The following is a 15,288-nucleotide window of genomic DNA, read 5'->3' as shown; positions in this document are numbered from 1 at the left end:
TTGACAAAAACCTTTTGCGAGCAGGCGAAACACCAGATTTATCTGCCTTCAGTAAATTCTGAGTTCAGTCTTGAAGTACAGAAACGACATGATTTCCTCGTTTATATCTCCGCTATAAAGGAGGCCATGCATTGTCGTGGTACAACATATACAAAGTTCTTGGTACCATTTTTCGGACCACATGGTAATACGGCACAGTGCCATCACAGAACTGAGACATCCAATAAGCAAACAGGTTGGGTACTATGGTGCAACACATGTAGTCCGAAACATTCACAAGTGATTTTCACTTTCGTGTTGTCGCAGAGGCGAAGATGTGAATTTATCTTATTTTTATAATCTATTCAGTGGCGAGCAATGCTTATGCGATCAGATATTCCCATAAATGTTTGCATGATGCACATAACTTTACCATTGACGTCCAAAACGCGATACAAATCCGCTGTTCTAGCTCGTGCACTGTCAAGTTCAGTGACGAGTTGCTTTCTCGTGGATTGCATACGTACTGCTTTCTTCAGCTATTTGCCCCACATTCAACCCGAACAAACAAAACATTAAAGTGAGTATATGACAAGAGGCTACAAACGACCAATTCAATCTGAGTTTCTTATCGCATCACATCAAATTAGGAATATAACTGCGAGATGAAATTTCATAACCTCAAAGTTTCGAGTTTTGATTTCCATAACTTATTAGCTAAAATAAGTCACAACACACTTTTTAACTTTCTACAGACAAGAGCTGTAACAAACGGACGATAACAAAAAGTTTACAGTGGAACCACAGTTCCGGAGAATATGACGTAAATACGTCTCTGTATTTAAATTATATTTACGTCTCTGTAATGTAATGTAATGCAATGTAAAGTAAAGTAATGTAATGTTATATTCAATGTCATCCATCTTGTTACGAAAGCGGATTGTTGACGGCAGTAATGTAACACAACAATGCCGAGTAAACATATGACGTTTCATAGGTAACATAACAATGCAACAACAGATAACCATTGTTGTCGATTTGTTGATACGGATCTTACACATTTTCGTTACACTTTTTTGCCGAATGACCCTTCCGTATAGACGTATTTATTTATTTATTTTATTTAGTTCTGTCTGACGACAGGTCCATATGAACAGGATCCTTCCATCCTTTTCTCGGACTGGGACCTGTTCATATACGTTCTTGGCAGATGATCCAGAAGTGGTTTGCCATTGCCTTCTTCTGTGTGTGAATGGAGTATTTGTTGGGATGCCACGGAGAAACCGGGGAAGCCCCCGGAGCCTCCGTGTTGCCTAGACCACGACCTTGCCCAACACAAGTTATAAATTCTGGCACAGTCTTTTAAAACAGTTTCAAACGAATTATAACTTAATTGACTTCAGGAAATTAGCGACATGTAATCGATGCCCATAAAAAATCTTCGTTTTGAGCATGCTCTAAAAAACTTGGCCTTTGGATTCATTCCATACGTTTAGATTACAAGTTTGATGGATCACACAAAATACATTCACAATGTCACGTTTATCCTCAAGATACGGATCAGAGAAGCACAACACTGTGAGATTTTCATTCGGTTATTTTCAAAATCCTTTGGATGGAGAGAGAGTTGGTAGCAAGTGAAGGACGGACAGCAGTGGTCAGTCAGTACAAATATCCAGAAGATTAGGCCCTCAGGACAGAGAGCAATCTTACGATCTTCTGAATAGAACTTGGCCAATTAACATGGTGACAATTGGGGAGACTTGAAGTGCCATGCACTAGATATTAAATACAAGATCACTGATAACATGACGAATTATGTTCACATGACCTACAAAATTCGGTATCATGTCCAACTTCTGTTGCAGGATTAAAAGAACATTCTGATTAAACTAAGAGATAACTTCACCTATACCATTTACATTTAAAAACATTTTGCTTATTATCCATCCGCCCCCCCCCCCCTGTGCTCCTTTAATTCAATTCTTTTCTTTCGTTTCCATACTTACTTTCTTACTTCCTTTTTTTGGTTTACTAATGCAAAGAATTGAGGTCTCACAGATGAATACGATCAACATCTTCAGAATAGATTAAAACTTAAGCGTAATGCACATAAACCGTTATAGCTGCAACGTTTAATACAACTTTAAATTAAACTTTATTGTACTAAAGTTTCATATACAGATTTATCCAAGCAGACAAACAGTTTATTCTACAGAAATATTTTAAGAAGCAAAAAAGTCAGTTGTGTTGGTTAGTAAGGAAAAGTGAAAAAAAGGACCGTAAGTGATGTATCACACAAGAACTTACAGTTAAACTTTAATTTGGTTCAGGTTAGTAGGATTTGAGGTTTTTACGGCAGCTCATCTGAAGATGGCTGTCTTTCGACACTGCCTTCATCATGAGCTCGATGACTCAGGGTCCTGATGATGGAGGCAGCAAGGACCTCTGAAACGTTTGCATACTTCTACCAAACTACACGGCGTAAGCCGTCTTAGTTTAGGTTGGTTCCGTTCTATTACAAACCCTTATGATTAAGGGTAATCATCTCTGCTTTGGGGATATGCACCGGTTAACATTTCTCTTACAGTAGATTCCGATAAATAATAATCTTTCAGGTCATTTTATTGTATTTTAAGGTAAATATTGCATGCGATTTTCAGTCTGGCATCTAAAACACAGCACGTTCTATTTGTTTGTAAACGTTGTCCACCACAACATTGTTAACTAAGGCGTGGCTTGACAAGCATGCAGTTTACAGAACTTGTTCTAGTAACGTAAGCAGATTTTTTAATTACACTCCATCAGTCAACTGTAAGGTATTCATGTTTTTTTATTTTGTACGTAGATCTAATTACGTCCACTGTTTGCTCATAGAAATATCTTCGGGTCACATTGTCACAACGACGTTGGATACCATTGTTGTCTTTAATATCATTATTATTCCTTTCGACTAAGAGTGATGTAAGTCTCCGGTTCCTTTAAGCCATGTTTTTCAACGGTTCAATCTGCTGACGTCACCAGGGGAATAAATATAAAGCAGTCTCCAAGACGCAAGTGCAGGTAACTCCCAATATAACTCACACAATGGAAAATGCCCAGAATTACTGAGGTATAATTGATCACCCACAGAAATAATCATTTCTGGAACTCATGTCGTACATTAATATTTTCTTAACAGTGGTATGTTATCGTTTATAATGTTCTATTGTTTCACAAGAAATAATCTAATTTATCAGGCAAATTGACAATTTTATTTTCTCCATTAATATAACCTGACTGCTGTAATTCTGCAAGAATTAGCAATTTGTAGGTCCCATAGGGAAAGATGCCTTCACAGACCTGGAAGTAGACGGATGAAAATATTAAAATAGATCTTAATAGAAATGGCGATTGAATGTGTCACTTGGCTCAAGTCGCACAAGGTTCAATGAAGGACATCTGTGAACGCGATAATAGCCATTTGGGTTCCATGAAAGCAAAGCATTTCTTGCTCAACAGAAAAAAAAAAACTTTCGAAGAAGGCACTTGGTTATGCGATAGGAAATATGAGGCGAGTTTTACAAGCAGCTGATGTGATGCACGGCATGATCATCTTCCACAGTACGAATGAATAAAGTCGAGAAATGATTACCCGATTTTAATTAAATTTAATACTGGAGAGTTTTGCAACAAAATGTTGAACCACTTTAATTTTTATGAAGATTCGACCGATTTAAGGACGACTTTACGAAAGGTAACTTCAGTGAGATTCTCCCAAATACTGGCAAGAACCTCTGAAACGTCAGTACGCTCCTATCAGGCTACACGGCATAACATCTCAGAAGACAGCCATTTTCAGTTAAAAGTTCATCTTTTCTTTGGCGACACCTTAATTTTCCCACCAGACATATTATTTAATTTTCTTTTGTCAGAAAAGAACACGATATTAAGGAAATCGTCTTCACAGTCAGCAGTCAAAGGTCAAAACTGTGTTTCGGCCGCACAAGTTCACCCTTGAGGAGCATAAAGACCATGACGTACATTAAATAACAGGAATGTCGCAAAAAGAAAAAAACATCTGAATAAACACCTGCATGTACGCGTGATATAACCTTCTGAGGCTGCAGGTGACATTACGTTACCAACTCGTGCTACTAAAATGACTTACCAATGCATGGTACAGGCTAGGAAAGAATTCCTTGCAGATGAACTGGGGGTGGAGCGTTCATGTTAACCGTGTAAGTCCGGCTAACACATTGAAAACAAACGCTTGTGTCTGACTTTCGTGGTTCAGTGGTACTCCACACAATAGAACACAGCATAACCCACGAGATAAAATGCATCTTTGGCCAGCTACTTGAATTCATCGCCCTGATGACGGAGGCAGTATGACCTCTGAAACGTTGGTTAACATCGACCAGACTACACGGCGCAACAACCCAGAAGACAGAAATCTTCATACTCTGATGACGGAGGCAGTGTGACCTCTGAAACGTTGGTTAACATTGACCAGACTACACGGCGCAACAACCCAGAAGACAGAGATCTTCATACTAAGAATCGCCCCAATGACGGATGCAGTATGACCTCTGAAACGTTGGTAAACATCGACCAGACTCCATAGCGCAGGAACCCAGAAGACAGAAATCTTTAGACAGCTTAATAGTTTTTAATTTTTGTAAATTTGCATTGAGATAAATGTTATGCCAGGAAAATATACACAGTGTGTTCCACTGGTGGCATCGTATTGTGAACAGAGTAATGAACCTTCGAGTTTCATGAAAGTCGTAAAATTCCTTGACTAGCAGGGCGACCACTAGCTTTTCGAGACGCATTTTGCTCTATGGAAAATTTATATCTGCAAGAGTCCAAGAGAAAATGGCCGATCGTTGACTACTCTACTGAAGGCAGCGTCGTTTTGTAATTATGGGCCATTAAAGATCACAGTACACAGATAGTTATGAGGTGATAAGAAGTAACATTCTTATAGGACAAGCAATAATGGATTGCAGAGCGAGGAATCATGTTGAAAACAAATTTGTTTGTGACAGAATTGCAGTTTGAACTTCGGAAAGATGTTTTACAACGTCTATCTTATCGATACGTATTACGGTCATTGAATCTTTGTAAAATTTCCATACCACTTAACTCAGAGATAAAACTTTGCTTTTTTTGTGTCTACATACACTTACACTAAACTCACTTTAAAGATATGAAACTTAGAATCAGCATGTTTAACTATGATTTACGGATTAACGTTTATAAACTGATTAAATGAACGAGAAAGCAATAAAGATGCAGAGAAGTTAATTTCTCAGCATCTTGAACACTGGCAGGACCTCCGATAGAACTAGAGATGGAGCCAGTCACTAATTAACTACACATTATTAAACAACTTTCTTTAAAAACAACCTTGTTAAATGGCCTGACGCCGGCTACTGACTCCCGTTTGTTTGTCAGGTGACTAAAACCCTGAGAGCAAATCTTTTGATTAGACTACACCTGAAATGTTCATATACGATTGCTATGTACATTTGTTTATAAAAACAGAATGGAATTTCGAACTCCTGGCTACCTGGCTATTAGGTAAGAGCTTAGAATACCGTGTCCGAAATATGTCAGTAACGTTATTTTATGTCCTTTGGCACATCTAAAATGTGTATGTGAATAATATATACTTTTAACATTCTAAACCTCGGAATCTCTCTTAGAAGGCCCCAAGCCCACTTCGAAATATTCCTATCCGACCCCTGGGTAAAAACAATTATTCACATCTGATATAAATTACAGTTTTCAGAAATAACGTGTGGACAGATTTTAGAACTTTGATGGCGACTATTTGTATTTACTGACAAAGTTCTTTTTCCGAATTACAATGACCCATACAATGTTTTGTGACAAACTGTCAAAGCTTTTTTTTCCCACACATTTACATTCACATATATTTTACCAGCGTGGATTAGAAATGAGAAATATTTCAACGGTTGCGATCAAATATATTAAAGGTTAATTGCTATTCGTTGGTTGTTGTCACGATCATTTGCATTTTTGATGATACATTCTTTCTTCTCTGCGTATTTTCTGTGTGGTGTTATCAGACAAAAGAATCCTGGCCTGCCTTCTGTCGACACTTAATGTTACAGCATCCAACAAACTAAAGTAATATACAACTTGAAAATGTTAAACAGAAGATTATTTTCCTGATTGAAAGATCAGTATTGATAGTTTTTACGCTTTGCATATTATCTTGGAAAATCCTGATTATTTGTATCACGTCAGATAACATGTTTTTGGATTCTTTTACAGGGCTCCAAACCATAAGATAGTGTTGTGATTTCACTTTTTTACATTGTGGCAACTCTTTCCTTGGCTACAAATAGTTTATATTATATATTCTGTTTACAAACTGCAGAAATGTGTACTGACTCGTTAAGTGAATGACCTTGGGTTTTGTCTTTACTTTATCATGTCCACGAGTTTCAACTGGCTGGCACACTTAACACTGGTAGGACGTTCGTGATTAACTGGAAAGTCCAAGGAAGGAAACGGTTGTGGCCTATTTTAAGGTGCCGTGTTACTCCAAAATTTGCCTCAAGGGACTGAAAAAGAAAACAGAAAATCTCTGCAAACATTTTTTTGAGCTCTTATCAGCCTCTCTGTGAAATTGTTAGCACTGGTAGTAAAAAGCAGTAATGGTCGATGTTCAAGCATTTGCTTAAATAGTTTTAAAATACGTAACACAAAATCTGAAGATAAATTACGGTTAACCGAAAAATCAAATTGAACAGCCTACTTCTCAAAAACATGTGGAGAGATTTGGCTGATCTAACCAGCTCGAGATTAATAATCAGAACTGAGGTTACTTTCAGGTAATAGAACATTTGTCTACAGTATTTTTAATAATTCTCGTCAGATTATGAGCAGAGTGCTACATTCAGCCCACAGACTCTTCGCTGTATCCCAAGATACTACGGTCACTGATTGCAAACAAAAGTTCATGATCTATCTGAACTTTTAACATGTCAAGATCAAATGCTGTATTAACTGATATTTTATAAACAGATTCGTGCACTTACTTAAACTCGCTGATTTACTACATCGTAAACAGCAGAGTTCAACAGTCGTAACCACTGTGACAGTAGAAATATATTTTTAAGTAGTAATAATTAGCAAAATCGTTTTCTTATGTTATGGAAACTTGGATTTAAATGTTCAAAGATCCTTTTTAATGACATAGTGTACGATGTTAGCTTTAAATAAGCCAGCAATTTAAAGACTTTTTAACTTAAAGAGGAATTTTAAAGACATCTACTATTGAACTAATCCTACACTTACATCGGCCCAATCTACACTGTGCTGTTATTTATACCTAGCAAAAAGCTTCTACAACCATTGCTTTATAGATATGTACAGTAAACTTAATTATACGTATCTTCTACCCTGTGGTTTGTAATTTAATATCGGTTTTAAATATCTTTCATTCTCCATTCATGAATGTGATTGATCTATTTGTGTCCTATACTTTCTATCTGCTTATTCAGCTCAAGTACATTCAACTTTCCTCTTGTGCGTAATTTAATCGTTGGCTTAAAATCCTCACGCCCGTAACATGTCTCATATCAAAAACTTACTCTCTGCTTTTAAATTCGTAAGATCTGAATAGAACAACCGTTAACATGCAGAATGTTATCTGTGCATCCTTTAGTACTTTCTAATTCTATTTATCTACTGTTATCACTGACCCCAGATTAATTACTATGTCGCATTTCGTAGCGGAATAAATGTAAGCAGAAATCTGTTCTACAATTTATTGTGTTTACAATAATTTTTAATCTAATAAAATATTTCGAAAACCGTCAACTCCGAAATCTTCAGCAATAAACATGGTAACAGTGGACTGAGACATTAGCTATAGAGCTACAGCACTTAAAAACCTCTCCTGGTTAGGTGCAGGATAAGAACCAGCTTCTATTACTGTGTGCGTATTTGAAGGAAATAGAGACAGAATGCAGGAACTCGAACTGCAGAGAGACAGAGAAGGGAGAAGGAAGGAAGGAAGGAAGGAAGGAAGGAAGGAAGAAAGAAAGAAAGAAAGAAAGAAAGAAAGAAAGAAAGAAAGAAAGAAAGAAAGAAAGAAAGAAAGAAAGAAAGAAAGAAAGAGACTGAGTCCACTTTTTCACCGTGCTTTTTAATCTGCAATAAAAGCCACGTATTATTAACTGCCCCATAAATTGCATTCTCCCCAAGTACAAATAATGTTGCACGACTGTCAATTAACCAAGTCAAGTGCGAGGTAAAATATAGTTTATTTGGACGGAACTTCGAACTGTTTGAACAAAATGGAAAACTTGATCGTCTGTAGACCAGCAATCAGTCAACGCAGAATACAGCTTGTTACAAATGTACCAAGACCGTTCGTGCACAGAAGAGAGACTTTCAAGTGTTATTCTGCTAACTTTCCTTTATTGTATTGGACAGTTTAAAAACTAGATAATGCTGCGTTGCAGGTTTTTTTGAAGGGGGGGGGTAATTTTCTGAGTAAAAATATGTGGACGTTTCGAAGGCTGGCTGCCTCCACCATCTATAAGAAGACGAGAGAAAATCAGCATCAGAAATGCTGTCTACATTTACACCTAAGGAAGTTCTTCCTGCAATGATGCTAAGGAACTGTCACAAACGTCTGTGACTACTCTGGATTATGCGTATTATTTACAACGTAGTCTGCAGTAGTACTGAAAAACACTCTGTTGTTTACTGCATCTTACACAATTAAATACAGCGCCTAACGCAAAAAGCAGCCCATTTATAAATAGTTAAATAGTCTAAAAGATAAATTTCAAAACCAATTTTACGAAATGTATTGAACAGCAAGTAGTCATTTTACTCATTCTTTTTAATATTTCGTGTATATTACATGCAGCTAACTTTGAACGTGCGTAAATAGATGTTTCATAAGCAATACATTTTCGAGATATATTTAAACAAAAGTGAATCATTATATTCGTACAAAAGTGGTTAAAATTTATGCTTCGCCCATATATCGACCCACTAGACACAGGATAATAATAACTATGCCTATAAATTAACACAGACGTGGATTAAAGTAACTACAAGCAGCAGGAGTTCCGTTAGTCTGAAACGCAAAACATGTAGGAAAACTTTGTGATTAGGACTTCTGTCGAAGTTCCAAAAATTGTGAATACTGTTTCATACGATTGGACGTCAACTTTGGCTCATCAAATGTTACGAATTGATTTAAATAAATCAAGCTATCGACTTTGGTACAACGACCACTAAGCATTAATGAGATCCTCTATCCCTCAATTTATTCCAATTTCGGAAAATCAAACAGGATTATATATAATCAGTTTAAATGTTTTCTAGTATCTAGAAAGTGTCTTCGTACCAGACAATGATTTTAGCCAAAAATGTCCAAAGATCTTCGTGTCATTTTCAACACTGACGCACTTACCTGAAGGACTCTGTCTTCGTGCCCTGCTGAAGCTGAAAGAAGATTTTTTTTTTATTTACCTTGTAGGCACAGGAACACCAACAGTATTCATGATCGAATGGAAATTTATTTTGCCCTTGAAAACAAATAGACAAAGCATTGCGATGTTGTCTGCAATAAAAATGTTCTAATATTCAAACGATTCAAAATTAAATACAATTACGCAAAAAATCAAATCTAAAAAGAAACAAATTGGAAAATTCTATTCGCAACTCTGATATGTTATTCTAGTCAGTTGACGTAAGACTTTCGATGATAATAACAACAACAATAAAACAACACTTTAACCTAGTTATTCCCTTCAATAACATGTTTTTGTATTAAACTTTGTTAATAAGGTTTACTAGCCACTGTATAGTACAACGTCAATATCTGTTTGATACCAAACATGTTTAGATGCTAAAGAGATGTTCCACATTTGAATAGACATATTGCATTCTTGTTTACGGCAGAGAATAGCCATTATTTATTTAGCCGCAGCATACTTTGATATTAGAAACAAGTTAACAAATCATTCTCTATTTCGTAACGTACAGAAAGGCTAGTTGAAAACAAGTCGAGGCCAATTCGAAAGCGGCACATAGCTGCTGGTACTCCAGCTAACTCATCGTAATTTGGCATCAACTTTATATTTGAAGGTCGAGTTTGGATTCATTAAAGACTGGATGTTTGGACAGTAATTTCAGTATGATTCATGTTGATAATGTGCTTTCATTCTCTACAGGTTTGTGTACGTAATCCAGGAAAGAAAATAATGCATAAAAATACTAGGATAAAGTCGCATGTTTGTGAATATTTTAGTTACGCCGTTCGCTTCTCTCGTGTATAAACGCATACAAATGCTCTATTAGCTTTCTAAAGTTCTTCTACATAAATACACGCATGAAGCCTGCCTGTAGACCGACAGCTTCTCGACTAACTTATAGTCATTAACTTCCACATCATCATTTAAAAGCGAGGTTAACAAGTGAGCCTACCACAAAAATCTCGCCTCCATGACACAGTTACCAGGAGAGAAAATAATGAACTTGTTTCAGACCCAGTGCAGTTTATGAGGAAACATGGCCTGTACTACATGAAGAGACAAATCCCCAATGACGAAGCTTACCTAAAGCACGAAACTCATATAAAGAATATTTTAGTATCTGGTTGTTATCTCCAAGCAAACACATCCATCACCCTTACGAACGTCAGTATTTTTGTTGGAGAAACGTATGCCTCCATCTTCAGGGCTGAAGGAGGCAGTATGTTTCTGTGAAACGTTGGTATCGAACTACAAGGTAATTTTAAAACAGTTTAGTAGTAGAGGAAAATTATTTTATTAAAAGTTTTCTTTAGAAATATTAAATTGATATAACATTTACTTTTAACGCGTGTGAATACAAGCCTGAAGCACAATACATTTTTCGAAATGTAATTAAGCAATACGCCCATTACATTCGTAAAAATGTGGTTAGAATTTTGCATTACGTTCATATCTCTATATTATAGATACAGAATAGCCGAATTAGATTCACAAATTTATAAAGACGCAGATTGTAAATACTACGTTCGTTCAGTGGCAATCTAGTACAGAAACATTTAAACGTTTTGTGATTGGACCCTGTTTTAAAATCTCTAACGTTCTTAATACTGACATGTGAAACAAATGGACCAAGGCTTTAAAATAATCTATTTGACGCATTAAATGTTTACATAAATTGAAATAAATATTCGGGATATGAACTTCAATAAATTACAACTCAAAAGGTCAACATCGACATCTTCACTGCTATGACAACCTCACATGCGATATCTTAGTTGAGTTATCAAAGGTGTTCACCCGGCGGTATAGCCACAGAGATTAAAGCAGTTTGTTTATCTCATCTAGAGCCAACCTTTACATCAACAACCGTAAAATGTATAGATCATAAAAATACCGTACATTGTCCAATGTATTGTTAATACCAAACAGTATGAATGTAGATGCCGATGATGATGGATGATGATAATTTATGCAGTATGATTTAGTTTATTCAAAATAGTCTTCTAACCCACCTATCGCCTATAGCGACCAAAAGGGATCTGTTCTGGCTTTTCTGCAATAAGGCACATATATTATGAGGTCTGCAAGACGTTGAATACATGCATGAAGCTGACAAATTTTGGTTACATAACTAATAAGACTACGTGAATTAACGGGAATAGAATTATTAAACATTTGTTGATAATGATTCTGTTCCAAAAAACAGCCTTTTAAACTAACGCTGATGGTGTGAATATATTCTTGTGTTATCACATGGTTTATAATCAGCAGAGTGTTTTCGCCTTTGTCAGTTGCGTAACTGTCGCTTCGACATACTTCCTGACCTTAGAGCGGTTAAAAAACTATTAATTAGACACGAGTTAATGACAGGATTCTAAGAGAGTTAGTTTCCCTATTTTTAATAGCAGGAACACTAGCTCGCTCTGCTAAACATGTGGGCTGAATGGTGTTCAGAAGGCACGTCAAATTTTAACACTTTTTTCTTTTAGACCCACACACAATATACGATATTTTCTTCTTAATTTATGACGTTCCAACTTCCATGTCTAAAATGTGAAAATATGTTCAAGAAAAATTGAAGGAGCAGGATATGGAAATGAATACACTTACATGTTAAATCTTTCAATTACAGCCAGCCAATTAGTTTTTACATAACCAAAATTTTTGTGGATATGTTTGTTAATTTTTAACACTTTCAAAACTTTACAGAAGAGGCTACATTTGTAGTTTTTATGAAGTCTTACAGTCTTAAAAGACGTGATTGTCGCAAATTCAGTTCATTTCATTCCAGTTCAAGGCTACAAAAACATAGGAATTGTCTTCACACCTACAATTTTCGCCAAGTGTACAAATTACCATCCTACTTGATGAGCTTCCATAAGGCCTAATTACAATCTTTTCAGTCAAATTAATTACCTTGCCACTTAACTGGCTATTTTAAATGTCTTACCTCTAATAGATGAAGTTCTAGTTTGACAGACATAACTTTGGGTAAATAATTAGTTTCCGTATCACAAACACATAAAACACTAAATACAGTTAATACTTAATTATCAGATACTTTCCTTTCTCCGCACTCAAAAATTTCGAAAGAAAATAAAACGGAATAAAATGTGCATACCAACTTTTTATCATTATTTTATTTTCAACACTCACAAATATTCTGAACTAAATTTGTAACCTACAAACAAAACCACTATACACTGCGCATAAATAAAATGTTTATTCTCACTTTGTAAAACGTAAAATGACATTATTTTGTACTAAACATTCGATGCTAAGAGAAGAAGTGGACACGTTCAAACTCACACATCAGCCAACAATAAAGACCAATGTGTGTCCTTTCCGTTCCGATACTGACTTCTAATAGCCACGTACATGAATGTAACCTCGAAGTTATCCAAACTAGTTATGCGAATTATATTTTAAAAATGCAAGTTAAGAAGGGGAAAGAGGGAGTGTCATGACGTCAGAGATCAACATTGTTTGTTACTGGACAGTTCTTTACTAGGCGGTTTACGACAAAACAATTTCCTTAACCTGGTTTAACGTTCAGTGACTGCATTTTCTCCATCGAGTGATTTATGGGTTTCATATTATTCTCAGAATGAACAGCTATTTTTTCTTTGACAGCATAAACCAAATGATTTTTGTAGCAATGGCGAATTGTTTTCGTTTCTGTAAGAACTGGATTTTTAAGTATTATCTTGATGTGTTTTGGATTCAGTGGGTTATTATTTAATTATTAATTTAATTGGATAGATTGAAACTAAACAAATGTTAATTTGTATATCAGAAATATAATTCGCTTTTAATATTTCAGTGCATGGTGATTTCATGGAAATATGAAGACTGTGCATAAGATAAGGAAACCAATTCAAACATCTTCTTGCAATACAGAAGTGGAAATAACAGTTTTATGGTCGAGCGAGATAACCACAAATAAATTTAAATTACCGGGCAGCAAGAGAGCAAGGTCGCTCAGTTCAGAGGCTAGAAGATCAAACACAATTTCTGAATAAAAGCGGGACAAATCAAAATACTAAATCTTCAGGTCGATGTCGACTGACGCCATAATTATAGACCTCCAAGAGAAACTAATAGTCACGAAACTCGCCAAAAATTCTCGACTTTTATAGGACCAAAAGTTTCATTACCTTGTTCACACGATTCTGCTACCCAAGATAATTTATTCAAGAACCATTTTATTATTATCATCACCAAATCTACGAGCAGATTCAGGTTGTCCGACCAAAATTGTTTCCATATTTCTCAGCTTCATAGTGTTTCATAGCTACATAATCCTTCTTAGGTCCAAATATTATCTTCAGCATCCTGTTCTCAAATATCTTAGGGTGAGAAGCCAAATTTCACACTAATACAAAACTACAGGAAAAACAGTTCTGTAAATTTAAATATATGGGTCGAGACCGAGAACGAAAACATATAAAATAAATAGTTACAAACATTTCCAAATCAACATGTTTTTAACATATTTGTGAATCTAATTTAAACAGGAAATAAGTATGGGCGTGCATCGGAGAAATAACTGCGTGAACATATGTTTGTAAACCTTCTGTAAAGTGGTTACTATCATGAAAGATCAAAGAAATAGATGGGTGATGATAACTACATTACAATTAATAATTTGCGTTCATTAGAACTGAATAACTCACAATACACTAATATGATGACGCTATGTTGTCCACACTATTATTTCTTGAGTCCCGTAAAGAGAAGGAATTAATTAGCGTCAGTTATGTAAGATATTACCACAATAAATATTCATTTATCGAACAGGTAAAAACATGTTTCCTATATTCAATTGACTTTCTAAAAAATATTGGGCAAGTTACTTAATAATTTAACGACGGGAATTTTTTCTCAGTCATTTCGAAATATCGTCATTCAGTCCCCTGACAAAATTAATTGCCAATCCGTGTCCTGGATGGGCTAGCAAAATTATCAAGGGAACCTCAAGGTTAATCGGTCTTCGACAGAAATGTGGACAAGACAGTTCTACTTCCCAAATATGACGCGGGAGATTCTTTGCGATGTGATTCTATAAGCAGTGAGATTTCCTACACACGTTTGTGTATTTTGAGATTATACTTCAATATTTTCTACAAATATAACAAATTAATCCATAACAGCGATGAATACTATTATTTTAGAGATAAGATATTTATAAGAGCATTAGTGTATTTGAAGATTAATTAGGTCGTAATCCTTGAGTCTACACTGAAGCAAACTTATCATATCGATAAATGTAACGTAAGCATGAACAGGCAGTAGTTGACAAATGTTATCATTTATACTCACTCCTTCCCTCATTCGCTTTCAGAAATTAAGCAAATACAAGGGCAAATATTACTCCACAAGTGGATGTCAATCTTTCAAATATGAATTTACAAGTTAATTTTCAGTTTTTTAGTCGATATTATTTGGCAAGTAGTAATCAAGTAACAGTTTATTTGAGCCTTCAAGGAATGTAGCAGTCCTTATTGGCCGAAATATAATTTTATGATTGTTTTACTGATAGTTATCGATAGTTCTGTTACATCGAATTTCCTTTCACACCGAGCATAACAGACGCCCAACAAATGATAACCTCCAAATGCATGTGATTATATATATATATATATATACTGAACGAATGTTCAGTGCCTTCGAATTTTTTGGTACGCAGTCCCGCACAAGGTATGAAAGTTTCTTGTGCTGTTCTTTTTCCAAGCACTTGGCATAAAGATACAGCACTACTGCCTGTGTGCTGTGCGTTAACCGACTAAGA

The 15,288-nt window shown here is 35.6% G+C and overlaps 1 protein-coding gene and 1 long non-coding RNA gene across 6 annotated transcripts in view; one reads left to right on the top strand and one right to left on the bottom strand.

The window, feature by feature from the left end:
• The window catches only part of LOC110832215 (uncharacterized), a 39,235-nt gene that overhangs the window by 635 nt on the left and 23,312 nt on the right, over positions 1–15,288 (top strand). The window lies entirely within an intron of this gene.
• The window catches only part of LOC110832223 (monocarboxylate transporter 9), a 41,221-nt gene that overhangs the window by 15,708 nt on the left and 10,225 nt on the right, over positions 1–15,288 (bottom strand). For 2 of the 5 annotated variants that reach the window (XM_087349800.1, XM_087349810.1), the window contains exon 2: positions 9,434–9,465. The exons of 2 other annotated variants lie outside the window; for them this stretch is intronic. The gene's annotated coding sequence lies outside the window, so the exon portion shown is untranslated. Of the gene's footprint in view, positions 1–9,433; positions 9,466–12,447; positions 12,873–15,288 lie in introns of those variants that run through there. One more of the 5 variants, XM_087349805.1, reaches the window with a different exon arrangement.

Source organism: Zootermopsis nevadensis, unplaced genomic scaffold (genome assembly GCF_977971745.1).
Source record: "Zootermopsis nevadensis isolate Lab colony 2312 unplaced genomic scaffold, Znev_1.0 Znev_ptg000002l, whole genome shotgun sequence".
Classification (NCBI taxonomy): Eukaryota; Metazoa; Arthropoda; class Insecta; order Blattodea; family Termopsidae; genus Zootermopsis; species Zootermopsis nevadensis.
This window is presented reverse-complemented; position numbering and strand designations above follow the sequence as displayed.